This window comes from Martes martes (genome assembly GCF_963455335.1).
Source record: "Martes martes genome assembly, chromosome: 8".
In the NCBI taxonomy this organism is placed as follows: domain Eukaryota; kingdom Metazoa; phylum Chordata; class Mammalia; order Carnivora; family Mustelidae; genus Martes; species Martes martes.
The window spans coordinates 35832777-35849123 of record NC_137895.1 but is presented as its reverse complement, the minus strand read 5'-3'; positions in this window follow the sequence as shown (position 1 = coordinate 35849123).

The window sequence follows — 16347 nt, the reverse complement described above, 5'->3', positions numbered from 1 at the left end:
ACTTGGTCTTTGTGGAATTACAAATGAAAAACATGAAAGGAAAAACCTCTTTCCTTGTGGGGGAGAAAGTACAGTTAAGGCGGAGAATAAGAAACAAAGAGATGAGAAAGGAAATAAGAGAGATCACTTGAGACAAGAAAAGGGTCTGAAAAGGAAAGAATAATTTAGAGTATGTACTATGTCTCCAGTGGGTGCTCCAGACATCAAAAAGAAGAGTATATTTTTCAGGGCTTGATATTCCTGAACAGTCATAACAGCCACAAACTACTGCCAGTAATTTAGCAGAGACACTATGTCAAGGACAAAATCCACACACACAACCTCATACTCAACCAAATTGCACGCAATTGCCTATGACAAGTCCTTGTTGGAATCCTCTTATTGTGGCAAACATCCTTGGTATTCTAAATAGTGTCATGAAGGGGGAAAGAAGAAAAATATTCTGAGCCCAGGGCACAGATTTCTGTGGGAATACACAAGAAAAAAATTGAACAGCTCTATAAGAAACTGTGGTTCATATGCAAAGACAGTTGTAAATTTTAGAGACACTATACACATAAAATACACACTCTCAAGTACTTTTTCCTAAAAGGTAAATAAATAAGTGGACAAAGGTGACATTTGTCATGACAGAGCAGTCAGCTTCAGTTTTAGTACTGAGATGATTCCAGAATTAACCCTCCTATTATTGATTTTAAACTTGCTAGAAGAACACGAGTACTGGAACACAGCCAAAGTGTTGTGCCAACAATACAGGATTAAACACTCTAAATTCTGCTACTTGGGTAGTACACTATTAATCAAAGGGCTGCTTACTAACAGAAGAGAACTGAATCCAGTTCACCTGTCCTTGGGTGATATTTACAGTGTGACACCAAGACAGCATCAATACAGCTATTTACCAAATATTCATGAGGCTATTAATATGTACAGTTGTAGCGTGTGAGCAAGTTTTCAATCAAACTGAAGATATGAAAACTGTGGTAGCAGCAGAATGAATGTCAGTCTTTCATGGGGAAACCAACCCCATAGTTATCATAGGTCTTATAAGTGGCCTCTATAACATCCCCATCGTAATGTCATTGCTTAGATGTCACTAATAGTGAGACCCGTTAATTCTAAGTCTATTGTGCGTCTCAAGTGTTGTATATACAATGTGAAGTGTGGAGGTGAGAGCAGTCTAAAATAGGAAAGGCAATAAATGATTTAATATTGATCATCAAATATTTGGAGGTCAACTGCGATGACAGTCAGTACTGTTAATTTATAGAGCAATGCAAATTGCAAAATAGTTGCCTCACTGGCTCCAGAAAAAAATCAATTGACAAAGTAAAAAAAAAAAAAAAATTGAAAAAAGCATTGCCTGCCATATTTATTGTAGGCAAAACTTCCTGTTTTATTGTTCATCTTCTTAGTGGTAAGTTCCCTGAAAGTAGGGATTGTGTTTACTACATATTGGCCACAGTTCTGTTTGTAGCAAGTAGCACAGTGCTTGACACGTATTCATTCCAAACTTTTGTTGAGCATGTGTTATATGACATCATTGTCCTAGACATTAGAAAATGCAGTAGTCAACTAGAAACTGACTGTCCCTGACTTCTTGTCCCAGATTCAAGAAGCACGACCCCACCCCAATATCTAGTAGAATAAATAGAAGAAATCCACACCTAGAATGAACAGAGTGAAAATATCAAATACCAGAGATAAAGGACAGATCTTAAAAATAGGAGGAAGTGAAATTACTTGTAAAGGAACTGCAATTAGGCCAACAGGCAATTTCTAATTAACAAAAAAGAATTTCTCAATAACATACTCAGGAAATCCAGGCAAATTATCAAAATGTGAAGAGAAAATTGCCATTCTGGAATTATAGTCCCAGTGAATTTTTTTTCAAGAAAAAAAGATGAAATATAGAAGTTTTCAAAAAGTAAGGCCCTTTATTGATAAGAGAGTTTTACTAGAGGAATATCTGTGACATATATTTCAAGAATAAGGACTCACAAGGAGGAACACTGATATGCAGAGAGGAATGGTGAGCAACGGAAATGATAAAAAAACATATGAGAAAGCCTAAACAAACATTGTACAAACCAGTAATTATCATACTTTATGTTAGAGACTCTTAAGCAGAGAAACTTGAGAACATGTGCACCAAAAGACTTTTCCAAGGATGCTCAGAATAGCCTTTTGAATAATAAAGGTTACATACTAAATAATTGCTCTGAAAAAATCTGAGCAGGAGCAGAAGGGTAGAGTAACTTGAGGGGTATTGCTTTTGAGGGGAGAACCGCTTTGTATTAGGAGAATAAGAAAGCTCCCTCTGAGAGGTGACCCCTGAATGATCTAAAAACCCTGACTTTTTAAGTCTGAAAACCAAGGGCAAGACCTTGAGCTTGTGGTGATTTTATATAAGTTTGAGAAACTGACTAATATTTCTCTTTCTCTAACAACTTAAGTACAATAGTGGAGATGGCAGGGGATTTAAAAAAAAAAAGACAGATTAGTCTAAATTACGAATGTTGAGAATTGGACTGATATTTGGGAATCCTGCATTCTAGGCTGGACAAGATATGCAATTTTCTCTGCCTTCAATTTTATTGATTATAAAAGATGGAGTTGAATTAGATGATGTCTCATGTTCTTTCTAGTTCTCAAAGTATAGGATGAAATAAAGACCATTTGGGAGCAATTCTTCTTAAAGAAGTTATCAGAGTAAGTGAAATATGTATATATATATGTGTAAAATTTTAAAAACTAGGTTGCTGCCACTTTATTTGTTAAAACTAGTAGTAAATAGCAATGTGCCTGTTCAGAGATACAGCCAATTTTTCTTTAAGACAATGGAGTTTTGATTGAAATATTTTGTATATTTATATCCCTGACTCAGCTATATGGGTTTTCATATGCATAAAGGTCAAGGTCCATTAATTAAATGGATTTTCATATTCACAAAGAAGTGGTCATCTGAAGCTGCCACATATTAATTTTCTATTAAATGAGGATCTTCTCAAGGATAAAGCAAAGGTGATTTAGGTCCCTCTGAACTGGGCAGTGCTTTCTCAGATTCTCACAAACCCATGGTTTTAGTAACGGAATTCTAAGAGAGAAAAATGAGAGACAATCTTTTTTTATTTGTAGCTTTATTGCAGTGCCTGATTTTTAGATATAAACGAAGGAACTGGACGATTACTCCATCATTTCATCAGCTACCTTATCTCATATGATCAATAGAAGGCAGCCTGAGTCAAGTTTCAGTTTACTAATTATAAAAATTATGCAGCATTCTTTGCTTCCTATTCTCTTTTAACATTTTCGTGGGATTGAAGCTACCTTGTCAAATGCACTGGCCTCCGTTGATTATCAACACATCACAGTCTAGTTAGAAGATTACCAGACCATCTGCAACACCTGTTTTCCTCTCTTCCCTCTCACATCGAACGGAATGATGAAATCATTTTTTTTCTATTATCATTTCACCCTATTAAAAAAATATTTGAAGTTGGGTTCTTCAAAGGAAGTTACTTGAAATAAACATGTTCTTTTAAATCTGATCCAAGTGTAGCTTTAAAGAGTTTCTCTGTGACTAGGAAAAGCTTCAAGGCTACAAATCAACATGCTACATTTAAAATTTTTAAATTTCAAGATTCTTTTTTCCTTTCATTTTAATATGTACTTACTGTTTATCTCTGTCTGAATTCAACATATATTTTGTTTAAATACAGGGGTTGAACTATGTCTGAGAATGACTTCAATTATGGGAATTAAAAAGAAAAGACTACATCTTGGCTAGAAGTAATTAATACTCTTTATATTTTTGGGAAATGAAAAATGATGAGCAGGTTGAAGGGTAATTTATGTATGAGAGGAAAGGTGAGGAACTAATGTATTAGCATGTTAATTAAGTAGAGTGGATTAATATTTCATACAATCATTTGTTTCAATAAATGTATTTAAGCCCATTCTACCTGTCAGTGAGAGATAATATGCTTTAGGTTCTGAAATGTTGTGGGACACTGTAGTATTTTCAAAGTCTGTTTCATTGGATATTTTTCTTGCATAAAAATTCTACATTTGTGAATGTGAAATGTGAAAAATGTGAAAGAATGTGAAAAATGTGAAAAAATATTTCAGCATAATTACTGATACCATTTGTGCACTGCTTTTTATTTAAAATAACAAAAAAAGGGGCACCTGGGTGCCTCAGTGGCCTTCGGCTCGGGTTGTGATCCCAGGGTCCTGGGATGGAGCCCCACATCGGGCTCTCTGCTCAGCAGGGAGCCTCCTTCCTCCTCTCTCTCTCTCTGCCTGCCTCTTTGCGTACTTGTGAACTCTGTCTGTCAAATAAATAAAATCTTAAAAAAAAAAAACCAAAAAAAAAAAAAATCTTTTGTATGGAACTACACTTAAGACCTGAAGTAATTACTTGACTTTTTTTTTTTAAGATTTTTTTAAAAAATTATTTATTGTCAGAGAGCACAGGCAGAGGCAGAGAGAGAAGCAGGCTCCCTGCTGGACAAGGAGCCGGAAGCAGGACTTGATCCCAGGACCCCGGGATCATGACCTGAGCCGAAGGCAGTGGCTTAACCAACTGAGCCACCCAGGTGTCCCAATTACTTTTTATGAACTTTTCTTGTTGTTGATGCTTATCTAAGGCCGTTTTGTATTCATTTTATGTGTTTGGACAAATACACACAACATAATTTTCAGATTAAATCTGTTTACAGTTTTATTTTGGAAGAGATAGTTCTGCACAAGATACTTAATTTTTCCTCCAATTCTGAGATTCTGTGACTAATTAAGCTGATATTGAACTCTCGTCTGATTTTAGAGACTCACGATAAACAGATTAAGGGTAGCTAGAAAAGACTATATTGTGGAACATACAACATTTACTCTTCAAATTATCCTAGAAGCAAATACATGAAAATTGTAGCTGTCTTTTATTTAGCATCTATTAAGGACCAGGCACTATACTGGATTTTTAAGTTACAATAATTCTTTGAGATAACTAACAATATTTATAAGAATGAATATTAATAATAAACTTAAGTTCAGGGAAATTAAGTAAATTGCTCAAAGTCACAGAATTATTAAGTAACCAAGCCAAGATTCAAAGCCAGAATTTTTAGATTTCCCAATCCTAGACTCTTCTCGATTTTCCACTTCCTGTGTCAAATCAAATGTTTCCAGATTATTAAACATTATTTTAATCAAAAACATAGGGGCTTGTATCTTAAATATCTGTTTTTTATAGTATGAACCTCTTTTTAAAAAGATTTTATTTATTTATTTGAGAGAGAGAGTGAGAGAGAGCACGAGAGCAGGGTGAGGGGCAGAGGGAGAAGCGGGCTCCCCACAGAGCAGGGAGCCAGATGTGCTGCTTGATCCAGGAATTTGTGACTTGGGGATCATGACCTTAGCTGAAGGCAGATGCTTAACCGACTGAGCCACCCAGGTCCCCCTATGAACTACTTCCTATTTCATACAGCCAGAATATTTTATTGTTGTACATGAATTTAGTTTTTGAAACAAGTGATAATTGTCAAGTTTTAATATTTTCTATAAAATGCAACATAAAGTTTTATGAAAGGAGCTTGCCAGACTGGTATTGTTCACCCTGGGCACCAAAAATCTGATTTCAGCAGCCAAGTAAAATCTACCTCATGAAATATCTAGGGTAAAGTTTATAACAAAAATGCTTGCAAATAGTGATTTAGCTTTAACTCAATGAAATGAGTAAAATTTAGAAACATTTTATTAGGTTTACCTAAGCATCAGAATATACCATATTAAAAAAAAGAATATACCATAATTAGAAATTATATATAAAATGTGATTTTTTTAAAAAAAGGTATTTTATTTATTTGAGAGAAGAAGATTTTGCATGAGTCAGGGGAGGGGGAAGGGCAGAGGCAGAGGGAGAAGCAGACTTCTCCCTGAGTAGGCAGCCTGATAGGGGGCTCAATCCCAGGACCCCGAGATTATGACCTGAACTGAAGGCAGCTGTTTAACCAACTGAGTAACCCAGGTGCCCCTAAAATATGGTATTTTTATATACATCATTTTATGCTGTACTGAGGAAATGAGGAGACCCCTGATTCCTCATTCTCTCCAACCCTCTACACCCCATCTATTACCAACGCTTTTATTTCTATCCTGTAATAGCCTTCAGGTCGTCCTCTTTATCTCCACCCCCATTCCTACCTTCTGAGTCTAAGCTAAGAAATCCTTTTCATGGGTGATGTCCATGTCTCCCTAACTAGGCTCACTAGATCTGCTCCTGCCACCCGTGCAATCCTTTCTTAATATGGTAGCTGGAGAAATCATTTTCAACATGAATTTTTATCTTTTTATTCCCGTGCTTAAAACTCTTCAATGTCTTCAGGTTGCTCCTAGAATCATGTTTTGATTTTTAAATATGGCCTACAGGGTTTTGTATAAATAATACCTCCTTCCTCTTTTTTTTTTTTTTTAAGATTTTATTTATTTATTTGACAAGATCACAAGTTGGCAGAGAGGCAGGCAGAGAGAGAGGGGGAGGTAGACTCCCTGCTGAACAGAGAGCCCAATGTAGGGCTCCATCCCAGGACCCTGAGATCATGAACTGAGCTGAAGGCAGAGGCTTTAACCCACTGAGTCACCCAGGCGCCCCTCATTTTTTAGTTTTTTAAAAATTTCTTTCATCAGAGTTTTGTAGCTTTCCTCATATGGTACATATTTTGTTAGATATAATAATATTTCTTTAAATTTAATTATTCAATTATTTCCAAAATTTTAAAAACTATCTACCTTTTCAGTAGACTGTTAGTTATATGAGATCAAAGCCAAAGACTGCATTGTTTACTACTATATCTCTTGTAACACATAATGGACACCTAAGGAATATTTGTTAAATAAATGGAATGATGAATGCTGTATGTGCTGAGCAATATCATATAGTGAAAACTGGTGTTATCTCCCCAACATCTATCTATCCCAAATGGATGGTCCAGCCACAGTATGGTAATAAATTACCTCTTAAGAATGATTTTTTCCAAGAAAAGTATGACCATTCTATCTGATGAAATGTTAGGAAAAGTGCTGGGGAATTCTGGGGGAAATGTTCTTGCTCTTAAAAGAGTCACTGTAAGAGGTGTGTTCCCTTCTTCATAGGCATGTTGTTGGATCTAGATCCAAAACCTAGAAGTTATGCAGCCATCCTACCACCAGTGTCAGCATGAAGACAACATCAAGGATGGATATACAGAAAGTTTTAAGAAAAATCCCAAATTGATCCCTGAATAATGTAATTGAGCTCATGAATCAACCACTCTCGTGTCTGCCTTTCTTCTGGTTGTCAACTTCTATGAAATGATCTATGTCTTAGTTGCATAAGCTAATTTAGCCTCTGTATTATGGGAGCATTGGGTATTTTAAAATTCTTTAAGTTTGAAAAGTTCCTGTTTGAGGTCTACCTAACCTAAATTCAAATATCCCCAACTGGATAGAAGCAGGAAGATCCTGATACTTCCTTGTTGACTCTATTTGATATGCCCACCTTCTTCTCACACCCACTTCCAAAGTACATACACTATGTGCTCTAGTTCTGCCCTAGGTCGTCTTTGTACAAATATCTTAAGTGGAGTCTACTAGGTACTAAGTAGATAAATGTATTTTTCTAAGTATTATGTATTTTCTTTTTCAAAAAATCCAGGATATAATACTTATCACCATCTTAATTTATTGAGGTTAAAAATAATAACCTCAAATTTGACCTTCATAGAAAAATATATTCTCATAGAAGTGTTTTAAAATCTCATATAATCTTTGTCCTTTTTAATTTTTATTATCAAATTCCTCTATATACACACATAAGCACTTCTGCATGCACACACACCCCACCATACTTTCTCTCACATTCCTTTAAATCTCAACAATTATCTTTGTGCTGCCTGCATAACTTGGAAATGAAGGGAATTAGAATGTTAAGTGGATTAAAAGGTTAATTGCCTAATTTTAGTTTCTTTCCTGAAAAGACTATTTTGACCTATACAAGTTTCCTTTCCAGAAGCTAGGAATCTTTTGAAATATACTTGAATGAATTAGTCTTTATCTCACAAGTTAACTATTTTTATATAATAGTTCTAATGTTAGTTCTTGGTAACTGATATTTTTCTGTCTTTTTCTGCTACCATGTCTGGGAAATTATGATCTCTAAACTTAGTCTCTGTTAACAATTATACCAAGAAAATATTTTGGAAAATGTCATTAACATCTGAATAAGCCTAGCATATTTCTTATTTTTCAAGATGCCATCTGGAAATAAATAAAAATATCTGAAAATTTAGAAATATTTCAGAAAATATTTTACTTTTAACTAAATACTTATGGTGACAAAGTGACCCATCAAAGGTGTTAGAAAAATACTTCATTTGCAAGATCTTTCATAACGAAAACCTTTGCTATATCCCAGTATAATTCTCTAAAGTACTGATGAAATATTGCAATTATTCTCAGCATACCATTAACATTTAAGCATCTCACATTCAGTAAGGGGAATTTGAAATGTTTCATGTCTTAAATGTCCCCAAAGTGTTATTTGCTTGAATTTTCAGACTTTGCTTACATGATAAAAATAAAACTGTTACTGATTTGATTGGGCTCAGTTCCGTGAGTTTCATCCTGGATGATCGAACTTTCCTATCTACACATTTGATTTCTCTGATTTGAATTCAGGGATATATTTAAAATATACTGTTTTTATAGGATATTAAGGCACTATCCTGAAGAAGTGACATTTAAGAATTTGACTCTTGATTCTACTCTTGTATAATTTTTAGGAACTAATAAAAGTAGAGAAAAACCTATGGTAGGGCTTTTAGAATTAATATCCTCAGTTCATGAAATTATTATTTATTTTTTCTTTCACCAGCTGAGAGGACAAGGTCCTCAGTTGATGAGTTTTAATCCTTTTTTGCTTTCTAAAATTGTCACCTTCATTGGGAATGTGTCGACATTTCTGTGAAGGAAAGGTAGTGGCAAGAAAAGTTCCTAATGTGATTGTCAGGAAGGAGAGAAAGCCGAAGTGATAGAGCCTGAAGGCCTGAGGCAGGGAAAAATGTAACAAGAAAGGAGAAAAGAGAAATACAAAAAATTGGAGATTAAACAGCATAACCAAAAATGCCCCTACTTCTGATGCAGGAAGCTTGCTAGGCCCGGGTGGAATTCATTTGTGGGTGAGGTGGTGACTAAAGAAAAAAAGCCAATAGAGCTGACTGAGTTGGGCTGGGAGCAGTCATTACCTCATGAGAACATTTATATGGCTTGTCTCTAAAGGCCAATAAACTAACACATGACCTCGCTGACATGAGGCACTATGCAAAATTGGTCAATACATCAGAGCAAGTCTGGTGGAGCACTAGTTTATTTCCTGTGTTTTTGGTTGTTTACAAAATTATAAAATATAAAAAATGCACAAAAGGGTATCTTAAGGGTGCAAAGTGATGTTTCACAAACGTAGATAACATTAGAAGTTCTTACAAATACTGATAACCAAACACCTCAGTATAATTAAAATGCTCTCGGGGCATCAGTTTTTGTTTTATGTTTTTTAAGCTCTTTAGATAAGTGTACTGGGAAGCCTGGATTGAGAGCCACTGGTAAAAAACGGTCTTCTATATTATAATGTTTCACTAAATTAACTTTTGGAGGGGAATCTATTTGACGCATGCAGTTTTTCCGCCCTAGTTTTATTGAGACATAACTTCCAAATATCACTGTGTAAGTTTAGGTCATACAACATGATAGTTCCCTGGCCAAACAGGTCCAGTGGTTTTGCTCTGCAAACTGTTGGCCCTTCCTGCTGTTCCTCAGCTACAGCGCCTCTGAAAGACAGCTCCCAGATGTTCTCATCAGCCGGCCCTTGTGGTCAGATGGGCCTGGGAGCCACAGTGGGTGGGTAGAGCTCCCTTGCCTGGGTGGGAAGGGGAGCGGCCATTCCAGGCAACTCTTTAACAGACTCCAGCTGGAAGGAGCTAGGAGCTACCCATAGCCTTGGCTAAGAATTAATTCCCGAGCCTGTGTTGTGTGTAGCACAGAAACCCTCCATGCCTGCCCGGTGCTGGCTTTGCGCTGGGGGTGATCAGCTCTGTCTACTCGCCTCTTGGTTTGAGCATTGCTCTGCCACACAGCTTCCTGGGATTCCTGCCAGCTCTTCTGGTCAGATGTGTCTGTGAGGGTCTCCCCACAGTAGGTGGGGTTGTGACTCAGCTTCTTGCCTGGGTGTGGGCAAACCAGGCCCTTGGGATGGCAAAACTCCTCATGAGAGCATCTGAATCAAGCAGATCTTCACTCTAGAGTTCCCTGGTCAGAGGGCACCACCAATCTGGTGCTGCAGTTGAGAAAACCACTAGCTGGGATTTTTACTTGGACAGCTGGTACAAACTCTGCCAGACTTCATGTGCTAGTTGTTGCTAACCTCTCCCCTTTTCCCCGTCATAGTCAGAGTCCCATTGATTGAGCCTGGCAGATTCCCCTGCAATCCCATGGGGCAAGTTCAGAGTAGTGACCCTCACAGACCCAGAGTGAAACACAGTGCTGGGGATGGCGGTGCTGATTGTCCTTCCTGGTTTCTCTCTTCCCCCTGGAGGAGCTGAAAGCTCCGGGAGTGCTCTCCATCATGTGGTGTTGTGCTGGCCCTGGAGAGGGGCAATTCAGTCGACACGAATGCAATCTTTCTTGGTATCTGTGGTACCGGGGCTGCTTACCCCCATGTTCTAGGGTTTGCTCGGTGAATTTGTTTGTTCTTGAATAGTTGATTGTTGTTGTTCTTATGAGAGCAAGCAAGATTGGGAATGACCTATGTCACTGTCTTGGTGATGCCACTTGTATATAGTTATTGTTTATTCATTTTTTATTGTTGAACAATATCCTGCTGTATGAATGTAAACCATTTTACTGTGAGATCTTGTAGCACCTTCTGCATACTGAGCTTTTGTTTGTTTGTTTGTTTTTTCTCTCATGGCCAATGGATTAAAGTAGAAGGGGCAATGCAGCAGGGTTATCTGAACCATCTGTTAATTCAACTTACTTGTGCCTGAAAACTTGCCTTGAACTGATATCTTTTATACCATTTCCGGTTAGTTATGAATTGCTGCCCTGCCCCTTTGAAGCCAATGGACTGCAGGAGTAAGTGTATGACTTGGGATCTGCTGGTCCTCTCACCTGCACACCATAGAGAAACTGTGGGTCTGATAGAGCAATGGAATGGATTTTTAAAGGTGCAACCAAAGTGCTTGCTTGGAAGTGATAGCCTGCAAAGATAGGGCGCCATCCTCTCAAACTCAGCATACAGCCTCATTAAAAAAACGAAAATGTGCTCTGTCTCAAGTAGTCAGAATACAAAGAACCAGAAGCAAGGACTGGAAATAGGAGTAGCTTCATTTACCATCACTCTTGGTTATCCACGTGGGAATTTTAGACTTCCTGAACTTGTAACTGTAAGCTTATGGAGAGCCCAGTTCCCAGAGAAGGAATGCTTCCTTCAGATTCAGAGTCAGAGTCAGATTCTTGTGAAATTTTATTCCACGGATACTATCTGATCCCTGGTGGTTCCTCATTCTAAGAGATTAGCTGGCCGGAAAAATTCACCATGGTGGCATTGGTAATTGACTCTTTCCCTCAGGAGAAGACAGAGCTTCTGTTACATAGTAAAGGTAGAGAAGATTGTGTTTAGAACCCAAATGGTCCAGTGCTGTGTCCTTTGACACTTCTTTGCCCCATTCTGATGGTAAATTAATAAAGGGAGCAGCCAATGGAAGACTTGGTGAACAGAGGCTCTGAAGAAGTGCCTGTGTCACCCTACCACACACAGCACCTAACCCAGCAGAGGAGCCAGCCAAGGGTGAATCTGGAATGATAAGCAGAGGAGAGAGACAATGAACATCAGAGCTTTGTCCTTGTAAATTTACGTAGAAGAGATAAACCAGAATCCTGGAGTTTTTCCCAGATGAGTGAACTTATGTAAACAGGTGGATTCAAGCACAGAAGTGTGGGCTTTAGTGGAGGCTGTGGTGAACCAGCCTGTGGTGAACCCAGATGCCCCACTTATTTCCCCAGCTGCTAGGAATGTTAACGGCTGACAACCCACAGCTGAGTTCCTGCTCTGTGTAGCTGTCGGCCAAAGACAGCTGCTCTGCCCAGGTTTATGTTTCTTCCCCACGGGCAGCTGCGTTCAGTGACAGGTCAGCATGGAGGTAAAAATGCCCAGCTCTCTGGCCTCGATCTGGGACATCTGTGAAGGCCAATTCGAATTCTAGCGCTCCCACAATTTTGACCCAGGCCTCTCCTTGTACCGGCATGTCAGTTCTACTCCTCCTGCCCAGTCCCGCTTCCCGTCCCAACAGTGACTTTCTGAGAGCTCTCATTAATCTATCTGAGGGCAGATCTTTTCATCAAAGTCTGTTCTCTGGGATACCTGAATGAAGACAATGTCCTACTATCTTTTACATTTTTATATAGGTGTATGCTTTCCCATCCCTTTTTTCTTTTTGCTTCGGTTTTTAAAAACCCATTTCTTAGTTCAGAGAAAAAACGAGAACCTCGTTTTGTTCTGTTCTCAACTGCACTCGGTCTGCTGTTCAACTCGTCCTTCTAATTTATTCAGTTCAGATATTTTCTTTTTTATTTGCAGAATATTCATGATCCTCTTACAGATTTGATTTCTCAAACTCTCCACCATTTGAGCTCTTTTGTCTCTCTTTTTCTCTACTGTTTTTAACATATTAACCGTAAGTGTTTGAAAGTCCTTGCTTGCTAACTCCGCTATCTGGGTCATCTCCGCTCTGCTTTTTTTGGTGAGAATCAGTAATTTTCCCTCATCTCTACATTTCTAGGAATTTCTTAATACATGTTGGACGTTGTGTGTAGTAGAACTCTAGAGGCTGCAGATGATACTGTTTTCCTTTGTTGGTGAATAGAATGAGGGTTGGGACACATGAGTCCAATCAGACATTAATCAAGGTTGGGGCTGGGTTTCAGTGTTAGTAAACTCACTTCTGCTTGGCCCCACTCAGGTTTGCTGTGCTTTCCTTCTCCCTGCATTTTTTAAAAAAATATTTTATTTTCTCTTTTTAATGCATGTGGTTTTGGTTCCATGTCTCAGGTTTGGAAGAAGACTCCAGAAAATTCAGCTTCTGCCTTTTAGAGATAATCAGCCCAGCTCTCCAGTCTCCTACTTGGAATTCTTCAAAATATGGAGATATCCCTGAAGGTGAGACGGTATGTTCGAATTAGGCCACTCCTATTCCTCTAAGACTCCTGGAGACTGCAATTTACATTTTGGAAGTTTTTGGCTTAGTTCCTCTGCTTCCTGTATAGCCCCAGAAGTTAGCAAATGGTCTGTGAAGAACTGGTTTCCAACTGGTCATATTGGTGTGTCAGACCCACTCACTGTCGGACTAGCTTCTCTTCTCCAGAGCTTGGGCTCTGACTGACCAAGCCAGTTCTTGAGCAAAAACCTCGAATCAGAAAGTACCCACAGAGGAAAGAAAGATAAACATCTTTGCTCACATAAAAGCATTTTGCTTTTTTTCTGGAGTTTTAGTGTGTTGCTTCTGAAGTTCTCTATAGCTTGAGAAATATCTTTATAGTTTATCTGGCTGTGTCCCTTTTGCAGCAACAATGCTTTCCTGTGCTGACCTATTCTGTTCTAAAACAGAAGTTCCCTTGTCGTTACTCTTTAATTCCATCAATTATGAATTGTTAATATTGTGGTTTGGTAAAGTCAAGCTTTCAATGATTGTTATGTTCGCCATTTTCTATCTGTACCAGTCATTTTTCATCGTAGCTTTTCTTCTTAAATCAATGTGTTAAAGTACATTCTTTAGAATTTCCTTTAATGAGCTTTTGTCGGTGGTGATATTTTTGCTAAGTGTCTGCGTAAAAGTGGCTTTAATTCACCCCAGTTTGCAAAATGTGGTTTAATTGGATATACACTGAAAGTTCTGGGGTTCTGTCCTTTCTGTTGAACTTTGAAGATTTTCTTTTGTATTTGGTATTCTTCAGTTTCTCAGGATGGGTCTGATTGTAGGTTATTTATTTGACTTTTTTTTTCCTTTTGCTTAGGATGTATTTATCTTTCTGAATCTCAAATAAGAGTCTTATCAATTCTGAAAATTTCTGTCATTATGTTTGATTTTATGTATGTCTTGCTAACTCTTTCTAGTAGTCCAATTAAATGTTTATTATATTTTCTCACTATATTATCTGAATCTTTTATTGTCTTGTCTGTATTTTGCTGCTGCTTCCCCACCCCACCCCCCCGCCAAGTTTTATTTGGGATAGTTTCTTCTGACCTTCCCACCAGCTTACTGGTTCTCCATTTAGTTATATTTATCCTGCTGTTAAGTCCATTCAAAGAGTTTTAAATTTCAAGAATTTCAGTTTGGTTCTATTTCTAATCACCGACATCAACTTTTATAAGCCTACTTTGGAACATCTGAATCTAGCTTACGAATTTCTTAAAGTTTATCTAATATTTTCCATATTTTTTCTGTCTTTGCTATATTCTAAATATTATTTTCATTTCCTGCAGTTCATTTGTTCTCTCTTCAGAATTTAATTAGTGTCTAATCTGGAGTTTCTAAGTTCAGTTACTACATTTTAATTTCTAGAAGTTATATTTGGTTCTTTCCAGACCTGCATGGGAAATTTAGAGATTCTGTTATTCCTTAATTATAATTTTACTATAGTGTTTTATTAATATAAACATTTATAATCTCTGTGGCAATTCTAATATTTGTAGCTTTTGTATTTCTGCTTCTGCAGTTTATTGCTTTGGCTCTTTCATGCATGTGGCTTTTTTTCCTTTTGTGGTTTGATATTTTTATTTGTAATGTAATCCTAGAATTGTATCTTTGAGAATATTTGATCTTAGATTTAAAATTTGTTTCCAGAGGGAAATTTTGTGCTTCATCTGCAATGTACCTGGGAGCTTCAACAATCTGGGGACACTCTAAATTAATTTTTTTGCTTGAGTTTCTTTCCCTTCACCATACCTATTCGTACTAATTCCAACATTATATCCTATTGAAGGCAGGTGTTCCTATTATTTTTCTCAGTGGACCAAGGTTTTTTTTAGCCCCCCCCCGCCCCACCCAGTTCAGTGATTATAATAATCAAAATTATTAGACTAAATGTAGTTAAAAATAAGCCGCAAAATTTCAGTGGCTTAAGAAAATGATGGCTTATTTTCCTTATGCCAAGTCTGATGTGGAGTGGGCCGTCTTCCCACATTTTTTAACTTTAATATGTGGAACACATTACCTCCCAAGAGCCAGGTCTGGAAAGAGAGTACGTTATTTCCACCCACATCCTACTGGCCAGATTGCTGTCACACAGCCCCAAACAAACTGCAGGGAGCCTGGGAAAGAGCATCTTCCTCTGTGCCCAGGAAGAAGAAAGGTTATGATGATCGTATAATATTGTCTCAGTCAGGGGCGCTTGGGTGGCTCAGTGGGTTGAGCCTCTGCCTTCGGCTCAGGTCATGATCCCAGGGACTTGGAATCCAGCCCCGCCTCAGGCTCTCTGCTCAGCGGGGAGCCTGCTTCCTCCTCTCTCTCTGCCTGCCTCTCTGCCTACTTGTGATCACTATCTGTCAGATAAATAAAATCTTAAAAAAAAAAAAAAGATATATATATATATATATATATATATATATATATATATATATATAGTCTCAGTCACATCCACCAGGGTCAAAAGGCATTCAGGCATCCAGCACTATGTGGAGGTCTCCGTTCTGATTTCCCAACTTGCAGGAGACTTAGGCTTTCTTTTTCTTTCTTTCTTTTTTTTATTTTTTCCTTTTTAATGCTTTCCTAGATCAGGCTGATGGTCAGTTAAAATCAAAGTCTTGGGGGATGCCAGTTTTAGTGTGTCTGGGCTTGCTGGATTTGTACTTTGTTGACAGTTCTGAGAATTTCCCTTATTTTTCTGCCAGCTCATCAATGCATTTTTTTTTTAAATTTTATTTATTTATTTGACAGAGAGGGAGAGATCACAAGTAGGCAGAGAGGCAGGCAGAGAGAGAGAGGAGGAAGCAGGCTCCCTGCTGAGCAGAATCAATGCATTTTTTTAAAAAGTTCCCTTAAAATGTACATTTTGCACACTTAGGTATTTTGCACCAGGAGGATTTCTTAGGACAGCTAGTCTGATGTGTTGCAGAAAATGGAAGTCAACTTCAGCTTTTAAGAGATTATTCGGATCCCAGTTCATAGCCTGTTTTGCAGTGTGGTTTCTCATAGTGAGGAAGAAACTGGGTGGTTTCTTCATTTTGAGAGTCTGAAATGTTACACCTACCAGATAGCT